We start from the raw sequence: 26,592 nt of genomic DNA, 5'->3' as shown, positions 1-26,592 counted from the left end.
TCTCTTTTACAAGCTGCTGGGACAGCTGATAAAAGTTTGAAATAGCTGATATTTTCATTTTCATGGTGAAGCGTATGTCTTGCGCAGATTACTTCCAATGCCAAAGAAACGTAAAACATGCAAACATAACCCATCCAAGAGTACAAGGAGAATTGCTGGCTTTTAGCCACTTTTTAAACTCTGTAGCAGCACATTATGCATTCTGTTGCACCTTCAATGCCCAGTGAGGCTCCATATTAACCACTGCTTTTTCTCAGACCTGGTTTAAACTGCATTAAAGCATCCATCATGGCATTTCCATCCTTACCTTTGCTGCTATAATTCAAGTTTCACTTTTAAAATCTCCTCTGTCGCATCCAGTTTGTATGTAGCCTTTGTGACAGAAATCAGACCAAGAGGTGTCAAAGACATCAAGGCACACATTCTGGTGCTGTCAGGCTGTTCAGTAAGATCCTATTTTGATGTCTCCATCATTCCTAGCCCACAGCAGAATTGGAGAATTACATTTTAACTGTATTTTTTTCCATTCCTTTAACTTTCTCAGGGAAAAAATCTGGGGAAGTCTATCAAACTTTAGCCAGTTTATCATTTTGCCTTAATTATTTAGCATCAAGAAAAGACCGTGTTATTTTGACAGGTTTGTATTCATCCTGACAGAGAGCAGTAGTAACTTGCTTGTTCACACTGATGAAGTTGAAAAATTAGTTTGTTAAAACGGCCTTTCCTCCTGCTGGCTTTTGAACATTAGGCATTGACCAGAAACTGCCACGTGGGTATTTATCCTTATTGGTTGAGGTTTCTTTCATTTTTTTCTTATAAATTCCAGAGATTAGAAAGTTGGATGGGGTGGAAATCAGGACGGCTTTCTTCATAGAATCATAGAATGGTTTGGGTTGGAAAGGACCTTAAGATCAGGACCTGACGGAATCCATCCGCGGGTCTTGAAAGAGCTGGTGAATGAAGTTGCTAAGCCACTGGCCATCATATTTGAAAAATCATGGCAGCCAGGTGAAGTTCCCGACAACTGGAAAAAGGGAAATATAACCCCCATTTTCAAGAAGGGGAAAATGGATGATCTGGGGAATTACAGACCAGTCAGTCTCACCTCTGTGCTTGGAGCAGATTCTCCTGGAAGACATGCTAAGGCACATGAAAAAAAAGGAGGTGGTTGGTGACAGCCAGCATGGCTTCACTAAGGGGAAATCCTGCCTGACCAATTTGGTGGCCTTCTATGATGGGGCTACAGAACTGATGGACAGGGGCAGAGCAGTTGACGTCATCTACTTGGACTTGTGCAAAGTGTTTGACACTGTCCCACACGACATCCTTGTCTCTAAATTGGAGAGACATCAATTTGATGGGTGGACCACTCGGTGGATAAAGAACTGGCTGGATGGCCGCATGCAAAGAGTTGTGGTCAATGGCTCGATGTCTGGCTGAAGACCGGTAACGAGTGGTGTCCCTCAGGGATCAGTGTTGGGACCGGTCTTGTTCAACATCTTTGTCGGTGACATGGACAGTGGGATTGAGTGCGCCCTCAGCAAGTTTGCCGATGACACCAAACTGTGTGGTTCGGTTGATACGCCGGAGGGAAGGGATGCCATCCAGAGGGACCTCGACACGCTTGTGAGCTGGGCTGATGCCAACCTGATGAAGTTTAACCATGCCAAGTGCAAGGTCCTACACCTGGGTGGGAGCAATCCCAGGCACAGCTACAGGTTGGGCAGAGAAGAGATTCAGAGCAGCCCTGCAGAGAAGGACTTGGGGGTGTTGGTCGATGAGGAAATGAACATGGGCCGGCTGCAGTGTGCGCTCGCAGCCCAGAAAGCAACCGTATCCTGGGCTGTATCAAGAGGAGCGTGACCAGCAGGTCGAAGGAGGTGATCCTGCCCCTCTACTCTGCTCTCGTGAGACCTCACTTGCAGCATTGTGTGCAGTTCTGGTGTCCTCAACATAAAAAGGACATGGAACTGTTGGAACAAGTCCAGAGGAGGCCACAAGGATGATCAGGGGACTGGAGCACCTCTCGTATGAAGACAGGCTGAGAAAGCTGGGCTTGTTCAGCCTGGAGAAGAGAAGGCTGCGTGGAGACCTCAGAGCAGCCTTCCAGTATCTGAAGGGGCCTACAAGGATGCTGGGGAGGGACTCTTCATCAGGGACTGTAGTGACAGGACAAGGGGTAACGGGTTCAAATTTAAACAGGGGAAGTTTAGATTGGATCTAAGGAAGAAATTCTTTACTGCGAGGGTGGTGAGGCACTGGAATGGGTTGCCCAGGGAGGTTGTGAATGCTCCATCCTTGGCAGTGTTCAAGGCCAGGTTGGATGAGGCCTTGGGTGCCATGGTTTAGTGTGAGGTGTCCCTGCCCATGGCAGGGGGTTGGAACTGAATGATCTTAAGGTCCTTTCCAGCCCTGACTATTCTGTGATTCTATGATTCTGTCACTGAGTTCCAACCCCCTGCCTCACACTTGACCATGTCACCTAAGGCTCTGTCCAAGCTAGCCTTGAGCACTGCTAGGAATGGGGCATTTACTACTTCTCTGGGTAACCCCTTCCAGTGCCTCACCAGTCTCACAGTAAAGAACTTCTTCCTTATACCCAACCTGTACTTCCTCTGTTTAAGTTTAAACCCATCACCCCTTGTCCTATCACTACATTCCTTAATGAAGAGGATTCTTGTTTTTCTTTCTCCCTCACACACCTGCACATGCAGACTTGTGCAGATGCAAAACATATCTTGCTAAAACAATGTCTATTAACTTTAGTAGCCCTCAATTCACAAGACAGGATTAATAAAGCTTGTGCAGCCCTGTCACTATGTCAGGAGGACTGGCTCAAGAGGTTGTCTCTGAGGGTTACCTGCTTCTTTAGTCAAAGTGACTAGCAATTTCTTTTCCAGCACAATAAGAAAGTTCTAACCTTTTTTTTACACCTTCTTTTACATGGTAATAAGAACAAGACTTTTAAGACTGCTCCTTTCTTTATCTCTGCTCTTCTAATGTTCAAATCAGTTCAGTCTTGTTTCTTCTATGTCATGATCATATGTCATGCATCAGAGATGTAAGAGGTGCAAGTCCAGGTCTCCTGTCTGTGCAGTTTTCACTCTGGGCTTTTGAAATCTCAGGAAAGCCTCTGTCTGGTTTCATCCATAAAATCTGAGCTGGATTTAAGGGTATTTTACACATGAAAGTTTAAAAAAATCCCTACTGCATAAAAAAGTTTTCTCGTCAAGAAATCAGTTTTGTTGCAATTCTCTTGAGTTTAATGAGGTATCCAAGCAGCTAAACAGAAGCATAAGTTCTTGCCATTTTCCAACAGTGATTCCATCCATCATGTCACCAACAACTGTAAATGACAAAAGAACAGAAATTAAAGACAGATGAGACCTATGATTTATTTATGTTGATTTTTATAAGCTGTAATAGAAGCAGCAATATGCCTGTGCCCTTTGGGACAAAAATCCATGGGGGAAAAAACACAACTAAATTAAACCCTACAAAGGAAGACACAGACTTGTCAGTTCTGACAGAATCAGTGATCCGATCCCATAACAGACATATGAAAAGAATTTATTGATTTCCCTGCGCTGACACCAGCCATACGCATGATCCCCATAACAGCACCTTTCAACCCCATTAATTCGAAGAAAGGCCTGTGGACTGTGGTGGAAAAATCTCTCAGTATGAACTAGAAGTCTTTTTAAAGAGAGAAGTAAAATGTTAACCTAGTCCTTAGATGTGTAAAAAATACCCAAATCCACATATGGAAGTGGTCTTTCCTTTAGGTCTAGTATAGCAGGATGTAATGCTGCATAAAGGTCTTAGCCTGTATTAGAGGGGATGTTCCATAAATGCTGAAGGAGTGTGACAGTAAACCTTTTGGTCCGTAGGTGCAAAGATCAGCTCTCTGAAATGTTAACTGAGAAATAACTTTATCATTGAAGGCTGCTATCTATTTGTAGAAAGTGGGTCTGCTAATGAATAAGGACAGGAACAGATTTAATCTGTTCAGATTTACAGATTAAGTGACAATAAAACACAAAGGTTTGGGATAGGAGAAATCCCAAATATCCAGTTATTTCTCAGTAGGGGATAAAAAGAATACAGTTCTGAGACTGAAATTTGGAAAAGCTCACTGAGATTCTGGTCTCAGAATTGCTGGGATCCCTTCAGGCAGGATTATGTTGTCAAATATGAGCCTTTGGTTTGTTCTTGCAAGACATGCTGGCTTTCAGAGACAGAAGGGGCCAGACTGCTTTAGCACAGCAGTCCTTTCCAAGCTTGGAAGCTGGGAATCTGTGAATTGCTTTCAGTATATTTATGGCACCTACAAATCAGCATTAACAGGACAGTTTCAGCTACATTTCGTTTCAAGGCTTCAATTTACTACCTGAAGGGGTCAGCAAGGCACTGAGTTTTCTGTCTGCTCTATCCTAATCTCCCTAAGCCTTTCACTGTCACTGCCATAATCCTGTTGCTAATATAACCCTAAGGTGATACTGTCCGTGTTTAGTCAGGAGATTTCAATCCCAGAAGATTCTGTAGCACTTGTTGCTGCAGGTAGCTTATTTACCTGAAGTCTTTGTAACCTGCCTTCCCTTCTCACAATACCTACGTTGTTAATACTAATTTGTACCAAATTTTCAAAGTATTTTATTGATTATGAACCTTTTATTAAATTCCTGAGATGTCTTACAGGTTAATCCAACCCCCAGAAAAAATCAGGCATTCCATTCCCCCATCCTCTTTACCACTGTTTGCACAGAATCATCTATATGTGTAGTCTTGGTCTCATCTATATCCACTATATTAGTCTCAAGTATAAATGTGATCATGTCTCTTTATGTGTCCTTATACAATGAACTTCAGACAGGGCGTCAGTTTTTCATCAATTTTTGTTCTTGGTTTTTGAATAGCTGATGTTTTTACAGCTTTACCCACTAGGAGTAAGTTATGGCAAATGATGTGGGGTTTACAACCCAACAACTTTCCTCAAACTGTCCTTTAAAACTTTATCCTAGGACAGTATCCTAAAACTATAACCTGTTTGCAGCATCATTCTTTATTCTTTCAGAAGAAGGTTATTTAAACTGAAGGTGCATGTTAGGACCTGTTAGGACTGTCAGTAGATAGGTACACTGTAGTCTTTAGTAAAAGGTTTCCAACAGATGGAGGAGGGAAGTTCTGGACCTGGTTTAAAAAGGAAATAATAGGAACGACAAACAGCTTGATTTTAAGGAAGAGCTCAACATGCTTATGCAAGGTACTGTGCTTTGTGGCACCAGCAATACATATAGATGTGTCTCAACAGGTCAGGAGGCTGCTTAGAACCTTGTGTCCCTGGCTAGATTGTCCAGAGACATGTAGAGACCCTCCTGTAACTGCTGGGTGTGCTTACCTGTTGATGCTGGGAAGGGAGGCACTTCAGTAGATGGGAAGGTTTTTACAAGTATTCTAAATTCTGGTTACAGCAGTCAGAGTGTTTTTTTTCTCTTCCCTCTTTGTATCATAGAGTATTCCTCAGTGGCTTAACTCCATCCTGGGGGGAAAAAAAGAGCATATGGCTTATGCCTCAACTGCCTGAGGTGCCAGGAAAGCATGTGTTGGGAGATGTATGTTGCAGAATACCCTTCAAGTCAGTGCCTGAAAAAGAGGAAAACTGGGGCCTTGATTATTTTACTATTGTCAGGTGTTGCAGAATGTCTTATCTTTTAAATGTGCCCATTATTATTATTATTATTATATTTTATAATAATATTTTATAATAAATATTTATATAATATTATAAATAATAATTTTATAATAAAATTATAATATTATATTTTAATAATATAATTATTATTATAAATGTACCCATTAATAAAAGGTAATCGTCTCACTTGCAGCATAATAAACAAATTTTATTATGATAATTAGAATCATAGAATAGTTAGGGTTGGAAAGGACATTAAGATCATCCAATTCCAACCCCCCTGCCATGGGCAGGGACACCTCACACTAAACCATGTCACCCAAGGCTCGATCCAACCTGACCTTGAACACCGCCAGGGATGGAGCATTCACAACTTCCCTGGGCAACCCATTCCAGTGCCTCACCACCCTTACAGTAAAGAACTTCTTCCTTATATCCAATCTAATGGCCTGATACTAAATATTTACTTTCAGTTGCTTACAAACACACAATACCGAATAGATGCCCCAACAAAGCAACCTATACAGAGTTACAGTGCGGTGGAAATCACAGTGAGCCAAAAGCAGTTTTCTGGGTTCTGTGATAATGCTTCTAAACAACCACTGGAAATTCTTCTAAAAAGGAATATGCCCACTAAGATTCTGATCAGGTTGAATACAGGGTGAATGCTTTACGCTTTGAATAGCTTGGTGTTTTAATACGCTATATTTTCAAATCAAATTGAAGAGTTTTAAGAAGAAAACTGTGAAAGCTTCTATTTAGTGTTAAACGCTCTCCTGCTGGTTTTCATATCACTGGACAAAAGAAATCAAACAAGACAACCAGATTTCAAACAAAACCCCTTTTACGCTTGTTCCTTTACAATTACACTTATTTTCAGTAGCATTTGACCCATGCCTTCAGCTGCATGTTACTATGAAAACAATATGAAAACTGTATGAAGGCACTTACATTTTTCAAGAGTTTTCATTATCCATAACATATTATACTTTTAAACTGGGAATTTGGAAAGGACTTAAATTTTTATGACATTCTCTGGCAACTGTGTGAGACTATCTCTACTCTTAGGTATGCCTCATGCTTCTTTCATGTAGAAACACACTCCAGGTGCTACACAGAAAGAAAAGCATGTCCTACAGGCTTATTTTCTGCAGTGATAAAGATTTGCCTAACTGTGTAACATAGCTCCCTGTCCTTATATATATTGCTAGAATGGATCGACCTCCCACTGAAAGATTTATCTGAGACTTGGTTGGGAATTTGGCATGGGGTTTAGTTTCTGGTGGAAAATACAGTTATCAAAATACATACCAGCCCAGGAAGATCTTCTCTTGTCTTCATTTCCTGCCACCAGGGTAAAACAAGCTATCAAAATTATCAATAATGTTCAAAACAGGCATTTGGCAAGGTAAGTTTTTAGTTGAAATGAAAAAAAATCCTGAAATGAATTTTTAAAAATCTATTTTCAGGGAAAATTTTCTTTTGTTCACAGTTTGAGGTGAAACACAATTAAAAGCAGATTTTTCAGAGTGGAAGATTACAATTCTTCTGCTTTCTTTAGGTTCCATTGAATCCAGTGAACTTCAGATGGAATCTGAAAGGACAAAACTTGAAATGATGCTGACGTGCATAATGCCATCAGTAAAAAAGGATCACTGCTGGGATGCTGCTCCTTAATTGTTCTCAATGCATTAGCAGCAGTGCTGTCTGATCTCACTCATGAGAAAAGGTACAGAAGCTGAGACAATGTATAGGGAGAAAGTATATCCCTGTGCATAAGGCGTGATTCAGGCTTTAGATCCTCCTCCTGCTTTATGAATTAGTTTTGCTTCTGAACAATTAGAGAGATAACCAAAAAGGCTGATTGGAGAACTCTAAGTTAAGCATCATAACAACTAAGTAGTCCTGTGGGCATCAAAATTAATGTAACCTGCATTACAGGTTTCTCTCCTTTGCTTGAGTCACTAGTTGATCAAATTACACTAGGGTGTAAACTTAGATGTACTTGATCTTAAGCCTCACTCTTACTGAGTTTCTTGGTTTTTAGTGCCTACCAAGACATTAGTAAATTCAACTATTAGTAAATAGTTGAATTTCAGCTGCAATCAGCCACAGTGCTCAGAATTAGAGATCAAGAGATTGATAATAGTAAAAAATAAATGCAAACTAAAGTTTGTAATCAGGCTGTAATTTTATAGGCAAACTTCATGTCAGCCTCTTCCAGGTATTCAGAGTATTCCATCTTTGTTCACTTAATTTACACTTAAGCTTAGATTTCGTCACCAACTCTGCAGTTTTCCCCGGAAGAGGACCAGATGGAGCATATAGTTGAGCTAATGAGGAGATATACATATATATATACACTGTGTATATATATATATATGGATATATTTGTGTGTATGTGTGTGTGTATGTGTATATATATATATATATATACACTGTCCACCAGACTACATGATGTTACGATGGCAGATTCACCACTTTCCCCAAAAATGAGACAGGAAAGAATACAACTTATAGCATCTGAATCAAGTGAGCAAAAATATGTGTGTGACTTTGGTTATTTAATTAAGTACTTGGGGTAAGAATACTGGGGTTCCCTTCTTGGGTATTGTTTGTCCTCAGATTATATAGTAGAAATGTATTAGTTTGAACAATCTTTAGAGAGAAAGTCTGACAGTGTGGATTTCAATCAGAATTTCCCTTCTGAATACCTGATTGACACTGGTTTCTACAATCCATCTTTTTTCCATTGCTGGATGCATAGTGCCAGGTCTACAATGAAATCCAGCATGGTTTGATGAAGGGGGAGAAAATTAAACAGTTTACTGAAGTGCCTCCTACTGAGACTGAATACTTGATCCAAGGACTGTATTTTGTAGATGAAAGTTAAGCACCAACAGTAACCACAGCTCACTGGGAAAAATCAGATGAAGAAATAAAAGGGTATGAAAGGCACACTCAGAGTTCTGTAACTACCAGTACAGCATGTAATCCATTTATAAATTTATGAAGCTCTGAACTAGTGTTAGTGAGGTTGACTGAGATTTTGATAGTACTAAGAATCCTATGATCTGCCCCCAGAAGATGGAAGGAAGACAGGCTGAATTTAAATTCAGGACTAGATAAAAACTTAGGAAAAACCTCAGGATACGGCCACATGTGCTGTGGAGTGAATGCTGCTCCGTGAATTCTGCAAGCAAAAAAGACAGCAGTCGAATATTACCTGTTACCCATTCTGCTGCTCCAGTGATAGAAGTGGGGTGGATGTGGTTGTATGTGGATTTTATAACCCTGCTTATCACAAGCCTCGAGTGTGTGCTTAACTTTTTAACTACATGGATAGTTAATTTATCAAAGATAAGCCTGAACTTCAGGTCTCCGCTAAGCCAGGCACAATGCAGCAAATGACCTAATTTGTCATATTACTATTGCAAACAAACATGCTGACACTTTTTTCCCCTACTATATGAATGGGTTACCTAGCACTACTTTTCCCCTTTAGGGCCACAGAATATAAACCCATGAATTAGTCCTGCATGCATTTCCCTCTCCATACTATGCTGTTACTGAAGTTTATAAGAATATTGACTTGTTTCTTTCCAAGCATGCAGCTCTATCAGAAATCTTTCAAGTCCTGATTCTTCTGTCTGAAAAGGTTTGTTAGGGAAGTTCTTATTTTAGATTGGGATAAAGTCAGCTTAGAGGAAGGTGATGAGAGTTCCACTGTTTAAACAGTTCATGTGTATGTTTTGCTTACTCCTCACTCAAAACTGCTGTCAGAGATGATCAAATAACCTTTAGTCATATGAAGAACAAGACAGTTAAATAAACCTTCTGAGATTATATTGACTCATATTGGATACATCCCCCAGATAAAAGAAAGGGAGATAACAGAAAATAGTGAAGTCTTTATACAAATTTGACATGGGAAAGAAACTGTTCCATAGAAGTTTTACAAGGAAATTTCTACTGCTTTCTTGTTTATGCTACAGACAGCCCAAGAGATAAGTCAGAACTTACTGACAGAGCAAAACGTGATCATTATTAAGTATATGCTCCTTCATCTTCAGAGGAAGAAGGAAAGAAGAAAAATCCTTCTTACAGTATGAGTCCTATGGGAGGATCCAGCAGCTTTAGGAAAACAGAATTCAGATATAGTGTTTTAATGGAAGGAACAGCAAAATGTTCAACGCCAGGTTGGACAGAGCCTTGGCCAATAGACATGGTCTATGGTGAGGCATCCCTACCATGGCAGGGGATTGGAACGGGATGATCTTAAGATCCTTTCAGGCCCAAACCATTCTATAAATAAGAATAGTGACCTTGATTCTGAATTAAATATAAATGACATTAAAATCATTGGGAATTGTGTCACCCACCCCTTACATGCTGCCTGCAGCATACCCTTCCTGTTTAAGACAGTAAGTTTACAGTAGCTTCCTGTTTTGAGCTACATACAGGTCTTTTTTAACCACTACTGTTGGGCTGAACTGAAATGATGGGAGCATTACGGGGTAGGTGGAGCAGCAATCCATCTGAAAGTATGGAAATGGCTGACTGTTTTAGTTGTTCACTTTGGAATGCAGGTTTGATTGAGGTTTTGGCCTAAAGGCGATACAGCTTCCTTCCCTTCAAAGCTGCCTTTGTATTTTCTCACTAGTTTTTATTTGTCGGTTTGACACAAACGAAAGAGCATGGGAGGGCTCTACAGGTATTCAGTGGCTTTGCCCTTTTGATCTTGATGCTTTTTGTTGTTGCAGAAGTTATTTTCTGTCATTTTCTGTGATGGCCCTTACATGAACATGTCTTACAGAGGGCACTGGGTACATTCTTGATCCTATTGAAGTGAACAATAAAACTGTTACTGGTCTTACGTAGGCTAAAACTTAATCATATGTTGTGTGTATTTTTTCCCATTTTTTCGCAATGAAGTCTGAAAACTTTATCTCTTTTTTCTCTCTGTCAGAGCACAGTAGATTGAATCTGTTACCACTGAACTCACAGTTGATTATCCCGTCTTGTCGTTAATGGACTCCTCACAACCAGTACAAAACAGAAAATTCTCCTGTTCTCCCTCAACAGCAATGTATACCTTTGTCAGATAGGTATTACATTACAGAGGCAAGAGAAGGAGAAAACAGGATGCAATTGCCTGAATGGAGAAACTAAAATCTCACTAGAGCCCAATGTTCTGCTTCTGTTTGGTGGTAGAGGTTGAGAGAATGTCTAGCTTAAATACATTTCATATGAAGGTACACTGCAACTTGGGCATATTCATCTTCTTCTTTAAGGGATCATCAAAGATCACTGTGAGGACTTTGCCACTTACAATGTCCTTATACTTACACTGGAAAGAATAATTTACCAATTCATGGTGAATTTTTTTCCTATAAAATTATGAAAACCAGCATTTCAGACCCCAGCGCTGGGGTAGTCTTTTGTTTCATGTCAACATAGTTCGCAGTCTGTGCCACCGCATATTTTTCATCCCAAGACAATATTTAGTTCAGTATAACTTCCAGGAGAATTTCTCCCTGGACAGGATAAATGTTTAATTGATTTTTGTAGCACTGGAGCAGCATTAAGACTCCCCTTTTATTTAAAATGCAGCACAAAGATTGACATACTTTTAACAACAATCTGGCATAAAAAGAAATCAAATTTACTAAAATCATCTAATGGCATTTCATCCTATAACCAGTTTACCAACATTGATGAATTAATCCTGCTGGCATTGACATTAGTTACTGTAGATGAAGGCAAATGAATTGCCTGAAACTGTGCTGAGAAGGTTGTTTCTCTGTGCTGATGTTTGTTAGATGCACTTTGAAATGTCAGGCAGAGTCATTACCATTGAGGCTGCATAAGTAACCTTTTCTGGTATGGCGTAAAGGAAATGGGAGGTTATAAAGTCCTCCACTGAGCTGACTGATGCATTGCTTATTTCTCATGACCATAAGATAGCCCTCTATCATTTCAAATTTGGATTCAGAAATTTAAAATCTTCACATAGCTCATACATGGAAAATCTCCTTGTTTTCCTCTCTATGAGGCTGAATACGTTTGAGCCTATTTCCAACAACAAAACCCTGAGATATTTCAAAGCAAAGAAATAAAAATACTTTCTTAACCAAAGGGTCATATTTCTGCAAAAGAATTCTACATTTTTTTTAATGTCTGATTTTTCACTACAAAAATCCTTTAAAATAATTTCTTTTCTTAGTAGAAAATGTCAGTTTTGACAGATTATTCCTAGGAAAAAGATTACTCAGGCATATGCTTTATAATGCTAGTATCAAGCCATCTCAGATACTTTTATACCCAACAGTCTGTACCCAGATGATCCCCACAAGAGTATAAGTTCAAGAAATAGAAGCAAACAGCCTGATGACATGAACATCCAGCATGCTCAGAAGAACTTTCTAATAGCTCCTTTTCCTCAAGGTGATATTGGCATATTATCAGACATCACAGCCGTGGTTCTCAATCCATAGGTTTAATAGACTGGGCCACTCTGTGTCCACCCTGTCTTAAACACCTTACTTCAGGTCTGTACTAGGGATGTATTGTCTTTTATTGCACAACTGACAAAGAGACCTACAAAGGCCAATGCCTATTTAGAGAGGCCAAATCTTGCTCTGCCATTCTCTATCTCTTAGGACAACAGAGAAAAGTAAAGAGTATGCATCCAAGAGTGAGCAGTCTGGATCACTTGTTATGAGGAGCATCAGGGAGCTTACCCTTCCTGTGACCTTTGCAATGTAACTGGAGAAGAGAAATGAAAAGCAATTCCTTTTAGCCAAACCTAGTCTTTCAGAGCTATCTCAACATGATTTTTCTCCTTTTCTTTCTGTGTCTTGGAAAACCATTGTCATTGCAACAGAGTAAGTAAAGGAAATAGTACAGAACAGCAGTTGCAACAGTCTCGTGAGAGGATGCTGATTTGAAGATGCCTTTGAAGCTGACATTTGAAGATGCCTTTGCATTCTTAGAAGAGCTGGGAGAAGAATGAAATGTATTGAATTATTTTCTTGCATTGCCAATAAGATGCATATGCCCCTGAGTAAAAGTAAGGAGCATAGAGTGTATGGAGATACCCAATATATGACTTGTAAGAGAAGCATCAACGTGAAATTTGAATAATGGTCTGTATGCCCACTAGTGGTAGAAGCATGTCTCAGTGAGCATGGAATATCTGCCTGTGTGGGATGAAAAATAAATGAATCTGGTAAGAATAAGAGATGTTTCAGAGCAGCAAAGAAGAATCACATGGGTGTAAGATGAAGGGAAGTATAGAGTTCTCATGCATAAAAAATGGAACAAGCTTTTTCACTCTTGTTTAGTGGGAGTCAATTGGCTCATGTATTTTTGCGGCTGGTATAAATAGAAAAACACATGGCTTTTGTTTTGTTTTCCTACTTTAAAATACTTAAACACATGTATTTATATTTATGGCATGTTGTCTTCTTTTAGTATAAGAATCTGTGGGTATATCAGTGTGATGACCTAATAACAGCCTCCCTGGCCTGCCGTTTTGTTGGCTTGAGAAAGCTGCAGAAAGTCCCTTATTTGCAGGTTTAATTGATAGGGAACGGTTGAATATCTGTGTTGCCTCACAGATAAAATTAGACCTCAGAGGTTTTTGTCAATATATCTGCCTTTGCGTCAAAGTCCAACAAATGGAACTATGGCTACTGAGGAATAATCCTGTATTTAGTTGCTTGGCTGCATAGTATGATGTAAGCTGTATGTATACGTTCCGTTTAAACACTTTGATTTTCACCTTTAGTCTTTCTCTCAAAACTTGGCAGCTGACTGTGTCTGTATGACTCAGGAGGAGCCAGACAAAAGCCCAAGTAGCTCTCATGTTTGCTTCCTTCCAGTCATGGAAGTGTTAGAAACCGTGTAGATGAGGCCCTCAGTGGCATGGTTTAGTGGTGGCCTTGGCAGTGCTGGGGTAATGGTTGGACTTGATGATCTTAAAGGTCTTTTCCAACCTGGTTGATTCTATGATTCTGTGATTCTATGCTGGAACCTTAAAGATTATTCTGAACTAGTGAGAAGTCTCTTAAGCTTTCTAGAGAATGCTGAGCATGCTTATGGTATGCTTGGCCCTTCAAGCCAGGTTCCAACTGGGCAGGAGGCTGTGCTTCCTTCCCCATTTAGTGTTTAGATGACTGGAGCACTGAAAATGAATAGATCTAAGACATTGGTGTCACTGTTTAGGTCGCCATATGATTTGTTATTTCTAAAGGAGCTGGATACCTTCCAACAGATATGAAAGTCCTGTATGGACATGGTTCTGGGCAACCTGATCTAGTTGAAGTAGTCCCTGCTCATTGCAGGGGTGTTGGAGTAGATGACCCATGAAGGTCCCTTCCAACCCAAACTATTTTATGATTCTATGGTTTTGAACTTTCCCAGTATTTATGCCCAGACACAAACCATTTTTTTCCTGAGATAAACTTTCATTCTGGTCTGATGTCCTGAGTAGAGCTAATGCAGATGGCATCATTTCAGCCTGGGTCTCTGTAAACTGCGTAATGTGTATTTACTTTCAGCAAAAATGTTTTGCCCATGAAAACTGTGTAGAACAGAGTGGCACTTTTCTCTCATGAAAAAATATATGCAAAATGACTTTCATACCATTTCCGTGTTTAATGTCTTTCAGAATGCCTTAAGACTAAATAATGAAAGGAGAGACTAACCGCTAAAGAGAATAAGACAGAGGACAGATTGAATGCAGTTTTCAATTTTCTTTTATAGTATCCATAAACTGCTACTGAACTAGAACTTGGACATGCTGTTTCTTTATATCTTTCCCCTTGTACTATCCCCCCCCCCAAATAACAGAAACTTTCGCTGTCAGAATCCCAAGGGCAGCAAGGGACAGGTAGCAATGCTAAAATCGATTACTTAATTAACTGCTATAATTTATTGAGTATAGGCAAAACGATATAATGAATGAAAGGGGGACTTGAAAGGTACCTCTTAAATAGAGAATGATTAAAACACTGCAGAATTTTACTGCTTTCTTCCAATGCAAACAACAAAGAATGATTTTATGTAGATCAGCAGAAGAACAACAACAAAATCTTTTGCCCACTTGTCATTTTCTTTATATCAGTGCTCAGTGTCCACATCGATCAAATAATATTCAGCCTCCACTGTGATAAGAGATGCCTGTTCTTGCCTTTCCACTAAATAAATGATGATTATATATTCAGAGGTATGAATCAGGAAACTGTTCCAATAATAATATGACATCTAGGGCTTGAAGTAAAGAATTTAATAGACTCCATCTTACTTCCAAGGGCTTGGGCTCCAGCTCTCACTTCTTAAATGCTTTTCAGATGAAACAACATTTAAAACAATTCCACAAGCAGAGCTTACTGACACTTCTATGCAAAATATCTCTATAACTAGCACTGAATATTTCTATGGAATGTTTTGGGTAAATAGATTCTTTTCCAGATCATGGAAATACCTTACAGAAATACTGCTGTCTGATTTTACAGATGATGAAATAGGAGAAATATGAGCTCAAAATCAAACAGCAGGTTAGGCTGAAAAATAAGGAAAAAAAAATGGAAAAATGAACTAGCAACCCTGGTATTCTTTGGAAGGGGGGATTCAGCTCCCAGAATAAAACACACACTCATATTTCTTTGCATGTGTCCATATGTGAGATAGCCATAGGCAACGGAGCTGTTACCAGCACAGCCTTTGGGACTTAGAAAGCTCCCCATCTGGTCCTAGAAAGGTGTCTGTGTCTGGCCAATAGAGTGTCTTTCCATTCTGTTGCCTGAACATATTTGTATAGTATTGAGACACCTCAATCTAAGACATCCACACAGGTGGATGTTTCAAGTCTTACAGAAACCTATGCCCTTCTGGGCTGGCAAAGAGCTAGGGTATAGAGGAATAACCTGATGTCTAAATCGTTGGTTTGGTAATGTTCAGGAAGAAGAAAAATCACAGAAAGGGCTTCTAAAAATGGAAGCACTAATATTGCTTTTCATTTCCATGACTGAAAAGTTCCAGAAAAAAGGACATTGAAACATGAAGTTAATATACTGGAATGTAATGTGGTGAACACCAGTGTAACATGGATACACTTAGGCCTTTTACTTCCAATGTCTTACTTTTATGAGACTCAAGCATCTTATTTATTCTGCAGAACAAAAAGTCTGTACAAGGGGTTTAGGAATCTCTTCAGCAATATTTAGCACTTCTGTGTGGTATTGAACTGTATTTTTTAATGGGGAATAATTCTTCTGCCTTCTCTTCTATGCCATTATGTTGAAGTTATCCCACTGAAGTCAAAGTTATGAAGTCATTATTCTTTTATTCTGTTTGAATTAAGAAGAAGTGAAACACATATGATACTGAACAATCCATAGGCAGGAGAGAAGCAACATAGTTTCCTGTACAGGGTATTAGAAATCCATTATTTCCTTTCACTGACACACCTTTGCCAAGGTGAAGGCCTGCCTCTATGTAGGAGCAGTGTCTTACTGTTGCCAGGTTTTGCTCATTTTTTGGACACCAGGTGAGGACTAACAGATAACAGCTATATAATAAATTGTTTAATTTAATTGAAAAAATAATAATATCCCCCATTTCAAGCTGAAATATTACAGAAAGGAGCCTGCAAACTGGAAGATAAAAATGCAGCAGTACATTTAAGTAAAATGGAGGTAAGAGAAGTACCATTACACTGATGGACTGTGAGCAGTTAGCATGGGCATTTGATGCCATGGTATTATTTCAGAAAAATAACGGGAAGAAGAAACTGAAACAAAAAATAATTCTGTGACATTATTTCTGTTAGAAGGTATAGCAAATACCAAATCCATATTGAAATTTTAATAGCTAAGAGGAACTGGAAAAAGTTACCATATGGCTGTAGAAGAGGATATTAAAACAGAAATAAAGTAAGGAAGACTGAAGAACAACGAAAACAAGTGAAAGGATTTCAGATTGATAGATTAGATTAAATCTGACAAAAAAAAATCAACAAGGAGTTCAGACAGGAGCTTTACATCTCTATGTTAACCTGTTAATTTCTGTTGTGAGCTGAGATACATCCTGGGACAACACTGTTCCTGCATTATTTGTTTGGAGGAATCATTAGTACCTTGGCAATCAGATAAAATCTGAGCCAGTGTTAATGTGTGACTTTGGGAGAAAAAGCTGCAGAAAGAAAACACTCTATTCAGTGTTTGTAACTGTTGAAGCAGTGTAATTTTGTAGAATTTAAACCGGATTGTAATGGAATTTAATTATACACACTGTGTAAGGAGGTGGTTGTGCTTCAAAGATAGAATTTGTAGGAGTATGCTATATGGCTGAGCTGGTGTAGGAGGCCTCCAGGGGAGCTCAAGATTCCGTTCCATGCACCCACTCTTACAAGAATTAAGAATGGGTACTTTGCCCTGTACCCAAGTCTTTATGATGCTTGCTGCTCCGCAACCTCATTTGTATACATTCCTATTAGACAATGGTATACCAGTCTGCTTATATAGGAACACAAATGCACCCCACATGCTAGCTCTTATATTTCAAAATCAATCTGTGTTTTAGCCCATGGAGTGAAGAAATCTTGAACTATTTGAGCCACTATAGATGTAGAACAGCTCAATCCACTTTCCACTCAAGGGCTTTATCCTCTCCTATCCTTCCTTCAGCCACAAACAGGCCTTGGTTGTCTTAATAGCACAGCTACTCTACCATGGTTGTGTTGGAGTTCCCTTACATAGGTGACAGTAGAAGTAGGTTCCTCTCACGTTACAGAATGACTTCATTAAATTGGTGAAGCTTGTCTTCACCGCATTCATCTAGGAGACTGAGAGCATATGAAATTCTTCCAATCACTTTTAATCATGTATAATGTTGCCTTTAATGAACCTGTAAACTGATGTGGGTCCTTGCTAGAGATCAGGTAGTAGGACTAATAGAATGGGTTTCATTTTTTTACCATCAAAGATGATATCTCCATCTCAGCTAGTCACCATGAGCTCACTTCATCATCAAATGGAAAAGTAAAGAATAGAGCTGACAGAGACTAAAGAAAATTTAGTTTACTGTGAAGGAGATATTTTTGAGCAAATGAATTATGTCTTGTATAATAATGGAGCAAGGGGGATAACAACAACCAAATGAAAGAAAGTTTGCAGTAATGATGCATTGTCTCCTGCAAATTATACTGATGGTTTTGCCTCAAAATTATTTAATGGTTTTTTGCTATGGAACTTATCTTAACAGTGTGTCCTTATCTAATTTTTCCGTAGTGTCAAACAGAACTTTTTAAGCAATATGAAAATCAACAATGACTTTACCTTAAACTTAGCCCAGTTGTTTCATTCTCCTTTGATACCCATTTTCTCATTCCCATCAACTGTTCTCTGGAGAAGACAAAACAAAAAGTGCAAAAAATTATGTCTTTACCATGATGTTCAGCCTGGAGAAGAGAAGCTGTATGGAGACCTCATAGCAGACCTCCAGTATCTGAAAGGGGCCTACAAGGATGCTGGGGAGGGACTCTTCATTAGGGACTGCAGTGACAGGACAGGGAGCAATGGGTTTAAACTTGAACAGGGGAAGTTTAGGTTAGATATAAGGAAGAAATTCTTTACTGTAGTGAAGCACTAGATGGGTTGCCCATGGAAGTTGTGAATGCTCCATCCTTGGTGAGGTGTTCAAGGCCAGCTTGGACAGAGCCTTGGGTGACATGGTTTAGTGCGAATGTGTCCCTGTCCATGGCAGGGGGGTTGGAACTGTATGATCTTAAGGTCCTTTCCAACCCTAACTATTCTATGATTCTATGTGGAACAGAATATTGACCCCATCTCATCATTAGATTAGCAGATTAAATTTACAGTAGGTGTTTGATGGGAAAATATTTGTATTCCCCTAAAAGTGTTAATGTTTACAGTCTTCGTCCAGTCTACTACTGTATCTGTCAGAGCAGTGGTATAAGTGGAAAAACATTATACTTATATAGTATCTCAGAATTATATTTTACATTTACAGTATTTTTCACCCTGGTTTCCACTTTATTTGGAAAGCAAAAACCCCAAACCCAACCCCAAAAAATCAACAACCCGGTTTCTGACTGCACTGAAGTAGCTTGAATATGACTGGAAATTTCTCAACCTGCCAGTTCTCTCCTGTTCCCTCCCTATGGGTTGGGAATCCTTGTTAGAGCGCAAGCAGACACTGAATTAAGACGGCTGCTCAAAGTCCTTAACAGCCTCCAGGAGACTTTGAAAGTGAAGTGGCATGGAAGAAGAAGGATGAAATACACATCAAAGGTCATGATGAAGTCTTGATCAGATTCACCTTACTTCTCTGACCAACTAATTAGGTGATATGTATTCAAGCATGAGAGGTACATAGAGACACATCATGTTTAAAATGCAAGGAGGAGGAAGAGGTAGAATAATCAATAGAGATATTTGTAGTCTGCAATCAATGAAAGTTGTACTTTCAAATCAGCATAACATTGATTCTTGGATTGCTTTTTCCTAAAAAAGAAAACAGGTGTGACACGCATTTAAAAGCCAAGGCTGCATAATTTGACTTCTTTTCTGTGTGTAGCTGCTGTCTGGTGAGAACAACAACTTTGAGAACTCATCCTAAGCTGTAGCATGAGGAACCACTCCTGTGGCACATTGATCTACGTATACTGCTTTTTCCTACCACTAACAGATTCAGGTAACATGACTCACAGAAACACAAGCCACAGAATGGATAGGGTTGGAAGGGACCTCTGCAGATCATCCAGTCCACACCCTCTGCTAAAGCAGGTTTATCTACAGCAGGTTGCACAGGATTGTGTCCACGTGGGTTTTGTATATCTCCAAAGACGGAGACTCTCCAACCTCTCTGGGCAGCCTGTTCCAGTGCTCTGTCACCCTCAAAGTAAAGTTTTCCTTCTTATTCAAATGGAACTTCCTAAGTTTCAGTTTATGCCCATTGCCCCTTATCCTGGCACTTATTCAGCAGTGGGCCCACATTTTCTCTAGTCTTCCTGTGCTATTGATGTACTTGAGGAAGTCGCTCTTGCTGTCCTTGACATCCATTGCCATATAGAGTTCCAAATGGATCTTAGCTTTCTCGTCATCTCTCTGCATACTCACAATGTTCCTATATTCTTCCCAAGTATGCTGTCTTTTTTACCACAGTTTGTAAACTTGCTTCATCTGTTTGAATTTTGCAAGAAGCTCCTCACTCATCCATGCAGGTCTCCTGCCTCTTCTGCTTCATTTCTTACTTATAGGGATGCACTGACCTTGATCATGGAGGAAATGATACTTGAATATTAATCACCTGTCTTGGGTCTCTGCCCACGACAGGGGGGTTAGAAATAGACGATTTTAAGGTGCTTTCAAACCCAAACTGTTCTATGATTCTATGACCTTCCAATCTTCTAAATCCCAGATCCCTAACCCATAGGACTCCTCTGAGTAAATCTTTGAAGAGGCCAAAGTTAGCTCTCCTGAAAACCAGGGCTGTAATCCTACTTATTGCCCTGTTTCCTCCATGCAGGATCCCGAACTCCACCATTCCATGGTCACTGCAGCCAAGACTGTTCCCAGCCTTCACATCCCCAACCAGTCCTTCTTTCTTTGTTAGTACAAGGTCCAGCAGCACACCTCTCCCAGTTGGCTCCTCCACCACCCATGTAAAAATGTTATCATCAATGCTCTAAAATACATCCTGTCATCGGTGATAGTTCAAAATCCAGTCCATCAGCACAGGCTGTGAATTTATTTCTCTCTAGCAGTGTAGGTCCTTGGAACACATTTTTGGAAGGCAGCTGTTACACATGCATCTGTTTTCTAAATACATATTAATGTTTACAGCTGTTTAAAACCAATTCAGCATTAGTGTAAAAACAGTGCATACACCTAAGTCATTTTAAATCATCCTTTCATTTCCTCTGAATCTCTTCATTCTATTTTTGCTGGATTATATCTAGCTATCTGGCTTGATACTTTCACTTAGGTGTTTGCTTCTTATTGCTTGGTTATTTTCCTTTAGGAAGGAATACTTAGGTAGAATCTATACCATTCATTTCTTGCTTGGGCCAAGGTCTCAATGGCATCCCTGCAGTGACCCAACAGCCTTTATTTCTTTTGTCATTCAAGTTTCTATACTAGTTTCTAATAGATGCTGCAGTGTAATTAGTCTTCAACTCTTCCTTTCCATTCACTAGTCCCTCATCGTGGGATAACCCCGAGAGTTTTCATAGCATTTGTTGTGTAGTACACAGCATCATTGTGGACATGGCAAGAATTATCTAGTCTTAATAATAGGCTTAAGTTCATTGCAGGGAATACTGCAGTTCATAGAAAATTTTTGCTGATGACAAATACAGTTGGACACTGATATAGGTTTCCTAGAGAGAGTGAAAGCCTCCCATCGCTTGAGCTTTATAGAAAATGTTAAACAAACATCTGACAAACACACCAAGAGGGTATTTGATCCTGCCATGGGTAAAAGAATGACCTTTTCAGCAGCTTGTTGTCTCTCTGTAAAAAGGGCTTGAAGAGACTTCAGGAATGCTGGCTTGATGGGAATGAAGCCTGCTCAGGAGGCTTCCAGCACACCCTGGGATCAAACTGCTTGTTCAAAGAAGTTTTGCAGTTAGCTAGCAGATCTCATTAAGGTGATGTCTGCAGCTTCCTATGCCCTGACATACTTCTCAACCCTGTAGATCAGAGGCAAGTACTGATTTATGATTTCAAGTCACAGATTTTGTGCTAATTGCTCATCAGGGAACATCTGCCTCACAGCTTGAATGTAACTGAATATCATGAAGTTTGGATTAAAGAACACTCTTCCTCCCTCCCTTTCAGCAAGGAGACCCTTGGATTTTGTGATTATTTGGCTTCATCTACTTCCTGTCTTCATTTTCTTTAGTTATTTAGTTTTAGTGAGAGAAAAATGACTATTTGATATATATTTTAATTAGAAGAAAAATGACAACAGAATCATTACGGGTGGAAGAAGGATCAAGTTCTACTGCAACAGAAATAGAAAGTTTGGACTCAAAGTCATATAAAGGAAGCACAGTGGAAGAGAACATGTGGACAAGATCAGATGAACCTGACATTTAGGGCCAGATGGATCTAAAATGACTAGATAAAGAGGAGTTTTTTTTCCAGCACAAAAGGTGCAGGAGGTATATTACATCTGATCCCAATTTCCAAAGGGAAGGTAGTACAGAAAAATCAACCTTGGAGTCAATTTTCTTTAGGAACATCATATAGTGGCTTTATCAGAACAATCTCAGAATGGCTATGCAATCCATTGGCATAGCAAAGAAATTCAAATTTAAAGGGCATTACCAAAGACCAACCTCTCTTCTTTGCTTTTGAGCAAAAATTCATAGTTGAGAAACAGCTCCTGCATTTCAAGTACTAACCTTAGTCACTGCTTCAACTGATGTCAAAACAACATCTCTATTCTGATCAGGTTAGCTTTTCTGTTTATATACCACAATTTTCTGATTTCCTGACTATCATGTGCTTATAATGGACAGTATCATGGCATAAGGGACTTCAATTTTAACCTAATAATCCATTTGATTCACTCCCTGGTACATTTTCTATTGCTCTGAGAGTGTTTATGGTCTGATTCAGCTCATCTTTGTTCTTACTGCAATCACAGTCATGCTCCAGGTTTAGTCACTTCATGTAGCATCAAACATTGCATTCTTTTAGGTCTTCAAATTACTCATAAGTATACAAGGGTTTTTAGTGCTTTTTTCCCTCCTCATAAATGTCTCATTATTTATCACCCTTAAGGACCCTAATGTCTGAAGTTTTCCTCATTGAAATTTTATTTTGACTCCTCTCTTCTTTTGAAGCTGTAGGTCCTTAGTGCAGCACTGAGGTTTTTAACACTGTTAATTGTGTTATGCATCTTGGAAAAAGAAATACCTATTTGATCATCGTCCCTGGTTAGTTTTTTTATGTGGCACTTAAGCCCTTTGGTTGTACTGTTGGGATGGAAGTAGTCCAAATTAGAGGTGCGTTAGCACTGTGGTATAATCACCTAGTTAATTGCAGACAGGCCCTTAGAGATGACTTGCTTTTGTGCTCTAATCATTTCTGAGGACAATATTCCTCTCCACTTCAAGCTATGTATATACTACATATAACAAATAAATCATTTAAAACTGGATAGAAAACCAACTTTTACTTTCTTAATCCAATTGACATAATCCATAGACAGAGCTAAACTTTCTTGCTTACCCGTATATATTGTATATTTCTATGAATGTATACACATTGCAACTGTGGTTGAATCTTGTATTACATCTGATTAAAGCTCTGTAGCAGAATTCTTTACAGATCTTGAAATTCCAGGTTTTCTGCTTGCTGTCCTGGTATCACACAAGCAACTTAAGTTCTCACTTGCCCCTGAGAGAGGTCACTTGATGACTTACTGGCAACATATAGATGTTTCGTTCCTCAATCCTTTGGATGATGAACTTGACCAAAACACACCACATCTCCCCTTCAGACATGTGATCTACTTTTCTTTCTCTGCAAATCATGATGCAGGGAGAAAGAGCTAAGAGAAAGCCAAAGCCCTATTCAGTTCCTCTAATCTTCATGAATGTAAATCAAGATGACTGAGGAAAGTCAGAAATGTCCTTAGTTCGCTTCTCATACAAACATGATGTTATGGTTTTAATAGTAATATTAAAATAATTGTTTGCTGTTCATTGTGCAAGAGCTTAAAAATCCTTGGAGAGTATTCCTGGCAGTGTGTTAGATTGCTGAGTTGTTTTGGACTATCATTCCTTAGGACCTGCTCTGCAGATCACTTATGATTCACAGAGATTCTTTTCCAAACTTAAGTTACATAGTTGGCTTCACCTTAATGGTAAGGAACAACATCTTAGCAATTCACACTTTCTGTTCCCTGCTACAGGCAGCAGAAATGTCACAGTCAGTATAGTTAATGAAAACTGGGGCTTAATTCATCTCAATCAGAAGTGCACATTTAAAATAGGTCAGATAAACTGTGCTCTAAAAATATCTATTTCTCTTTTTTTTGCTCATGAAGGAAGGCTGAGTGACTGTCTCAGAAATAGAAATGCATACAGTACTTTTTAAACTCGGGGAGAATAAGTCACAAGGGGTTGTAGATGGAACAGTAAGACATGCTATGCTTCACCTTTCTTAGAAATACATCCATTTGAAATTGATGCTGGTATCCCAATAGGAAAGATCTGCCAGTGGTGTCGCAGGGGAGACCATTCACTCCTGGTTTTTAGGCATGCTATTTTGTATGCTTTACAGTTGTATAGCTTGAGGATTTCTCCCAAATTCTCCATTAACTCTAATGCTGACAGTGGTAGAAGAAACTCAAGTTATTAACTGTTGAAAGTAAGAGTCATCTAGGAAACATCCTTAATGACCTCAGTGAGCCCTGTATTGTGTATACTCACCCTAGGAACTCTCCCTTTCCATCCTCAGTGTGGTTTTCCTTCAAGAACCATTTTGCAGTTAGGGTTGGTACAGATGTTACTTGATTGAAGTAGGAGGCTTTCAATATTGTATAGATTTTGGGGCTTTGAAAGCAACTGCTCTTCTGATGCTGCTTGTTCGCTAGATGAGGAACTTTGTGATAAAAGGATTTTTTCCCTCTCAAAATGTCAGTCACAAAAACCTAAATGTTTTTGAGTGTACTGAATTTACCAAAACTATGTGGAAGTTATCTTTTAGCAAAACTGGGATGAAACTCAAAATGAGAGCGTCACATAGAAATATCTCAATAATCTGAATATTTGTCTGGAATATGGGGATGTCGTTTCAAATCCCAGAGTGTGTGAGGCCAAATACATATGTGGACTTTCATATTCTTTACAGCTTAAGGCTGTGTCTGCTTCATTCAACTGTGATCTATTCTTAGAAGTAGAAATTAAATTATCCTTTCACAACAGCAGTTAAGAACTCTCTTTTATTTATATTCTCTGTTTTCCCCCACAATGGAAGGGTCTATCAAATATTAACAATATACAGTTATATATCAAAAAGAAAAAGCTGCTTTTACCACCCTTTCAAATGTCATTTAAGAAAGAAAAAGCCTTTAAAACTCTCAAAGTACAGAAAGTTGACAGTGCTTAGGAAGCACTGGGGAGGGTGACAAATAATTTGCTAGGCTGAACTCCTGATAAATGGTGAATGCTTTTTCTGTTTGACCAAAATATAGCTTTGATATGAGTGGTTTTGTCATCTTACTGGCTTTTGAGAAAGATTGCACAGCTCCAGGTTTTGAACTCAAGCAGGTGCTCTACAGAGCATACAATACAGAGTGCAATATAGAGCTTTGTGTTTGATAAACTCCAGCCCTCATTCTGCCTTTACTCTGCTGCCATCCGACTTCAGCTGGTTTCACTAATAATGAGAAACAATTCCCAAATAAATAGTCATATTGATAAGAAAAAAAAATAAATGGAAGTCAAAAGCATCTAGCTGTTGAGTTTTGAAGAACTTTATTTTGACTTTTAAAGTAATGTGAACAGAATGGCATTAGTAGGTTGTCACCCAGTAATAAATAGGGAAATGCTACAATTCTGGAAAGTCAGAGACTGTAAAATTAAGTTTCCCATAACAGATTTCCCTTTTCATCACTCTCTACCAGCCATAACTACCGCGAAAGGAGGAAGAGATCATAGAATCATAGAGTCATAGAATAGTTAGGGTTGGAAAGGGTTGGATCATCTAGTTCCAACTCCCCTGCCATGGACAGGGACACCACACACTAGATCATGATGGATCTCTGTGTCAGTAGAGTAGAAGAGAGAAGTCACAGTCATTGGAAGTGAAACTAAGAGTGCAAGATTTGTCTTTGAGAAGGAAATTTCCTTCAGTGAGCAAGCTGGGCATCACATCCTCCTTACTAGGGAAGAGATGTGGAGGATTTCAGCTCTCACCATCCCTCACAAACCTGTAAACCATCTCCACAGTTTTCAAGCAACCCACATGTTTCAGTATAATTATCCTCACAAAGCAATTGTGGGATAAGCATGTGTTATTTTCTCTGTAATAATGGACGTCTCGGGGACATAAAGTCCAGAAGGACAGAGTCTCAAAAGAATATGAGTCCCCAAAACTAGATGTAGTAGGCTTCATACTCGTGTGTCAACTGTTCTCTCTTGTTTATACTGCAACACTATTTCCCTGTGCTTTCCTTTTGCACACAGCACTAACTTTAGTTTCTTTCATCCTGTGACTGCTTTGCTCTTACTGGTTTTCCATCCAATCTTTAGTATAGAAATCCATATCCAGTACCAATTTTCAAGTGTGGTTTTTAGTTCTTGAAACTTATGTGGACATTTCTGTATGCACAGAAGGAACTGGACTGGCAGCTTGCTGATCCAAAGGTGCCTCATTTCATCTTCTAGGACATCTTAATTCAAATAGTGAAGAAATTAGATTTTTCTAATTCCACCTAGAAATCATGGGAAGCTATTTCCAACGTGAAAAAGAAGTGATGGAAAAATGACCTATGAAATTTAGAGAAAGTAAAACCAGACTGATTGTGTCAGTCTCCACTAGGAGAAATAATTACATTGATTTTTTGCTTTATATGTATATAAAACATGTTTATATATGTTCCTATATATGTCCTTAAGACTATACTAATCTTTGACATATTCAGTAATTAGTAAACCAGAGTTCTAACCATTAACAAATGCACATGGAAACAGTTTTTCCTCAGTTTCCTCTATTTTTGCACAATACATCCAGAATGGAGGAAGTTTGTGTGAAAAACTATTTGTTTCCTGCCCATATTCTTTTGCAGAAGTTCCATGTATGTAAATTCAATGAGCCGGCTGACAAATACAGCCCGGAAGACTTCCATGTTTT

Source organism: Psittacula echo (genome assembly GCF_963264785.1).
Source record: "Psittacula echo genome assembly, chromosome: 1".
Classification (NCBI taxonomy): domain Eukaryota; kingdom Metazoa; phylum Chordata; class Aves; order Psittaciformes; family Psittacidae; genus Psittacula; species Psittacula echo.
Note: the sequence above shows the minus strand (reverse complement) of the source record.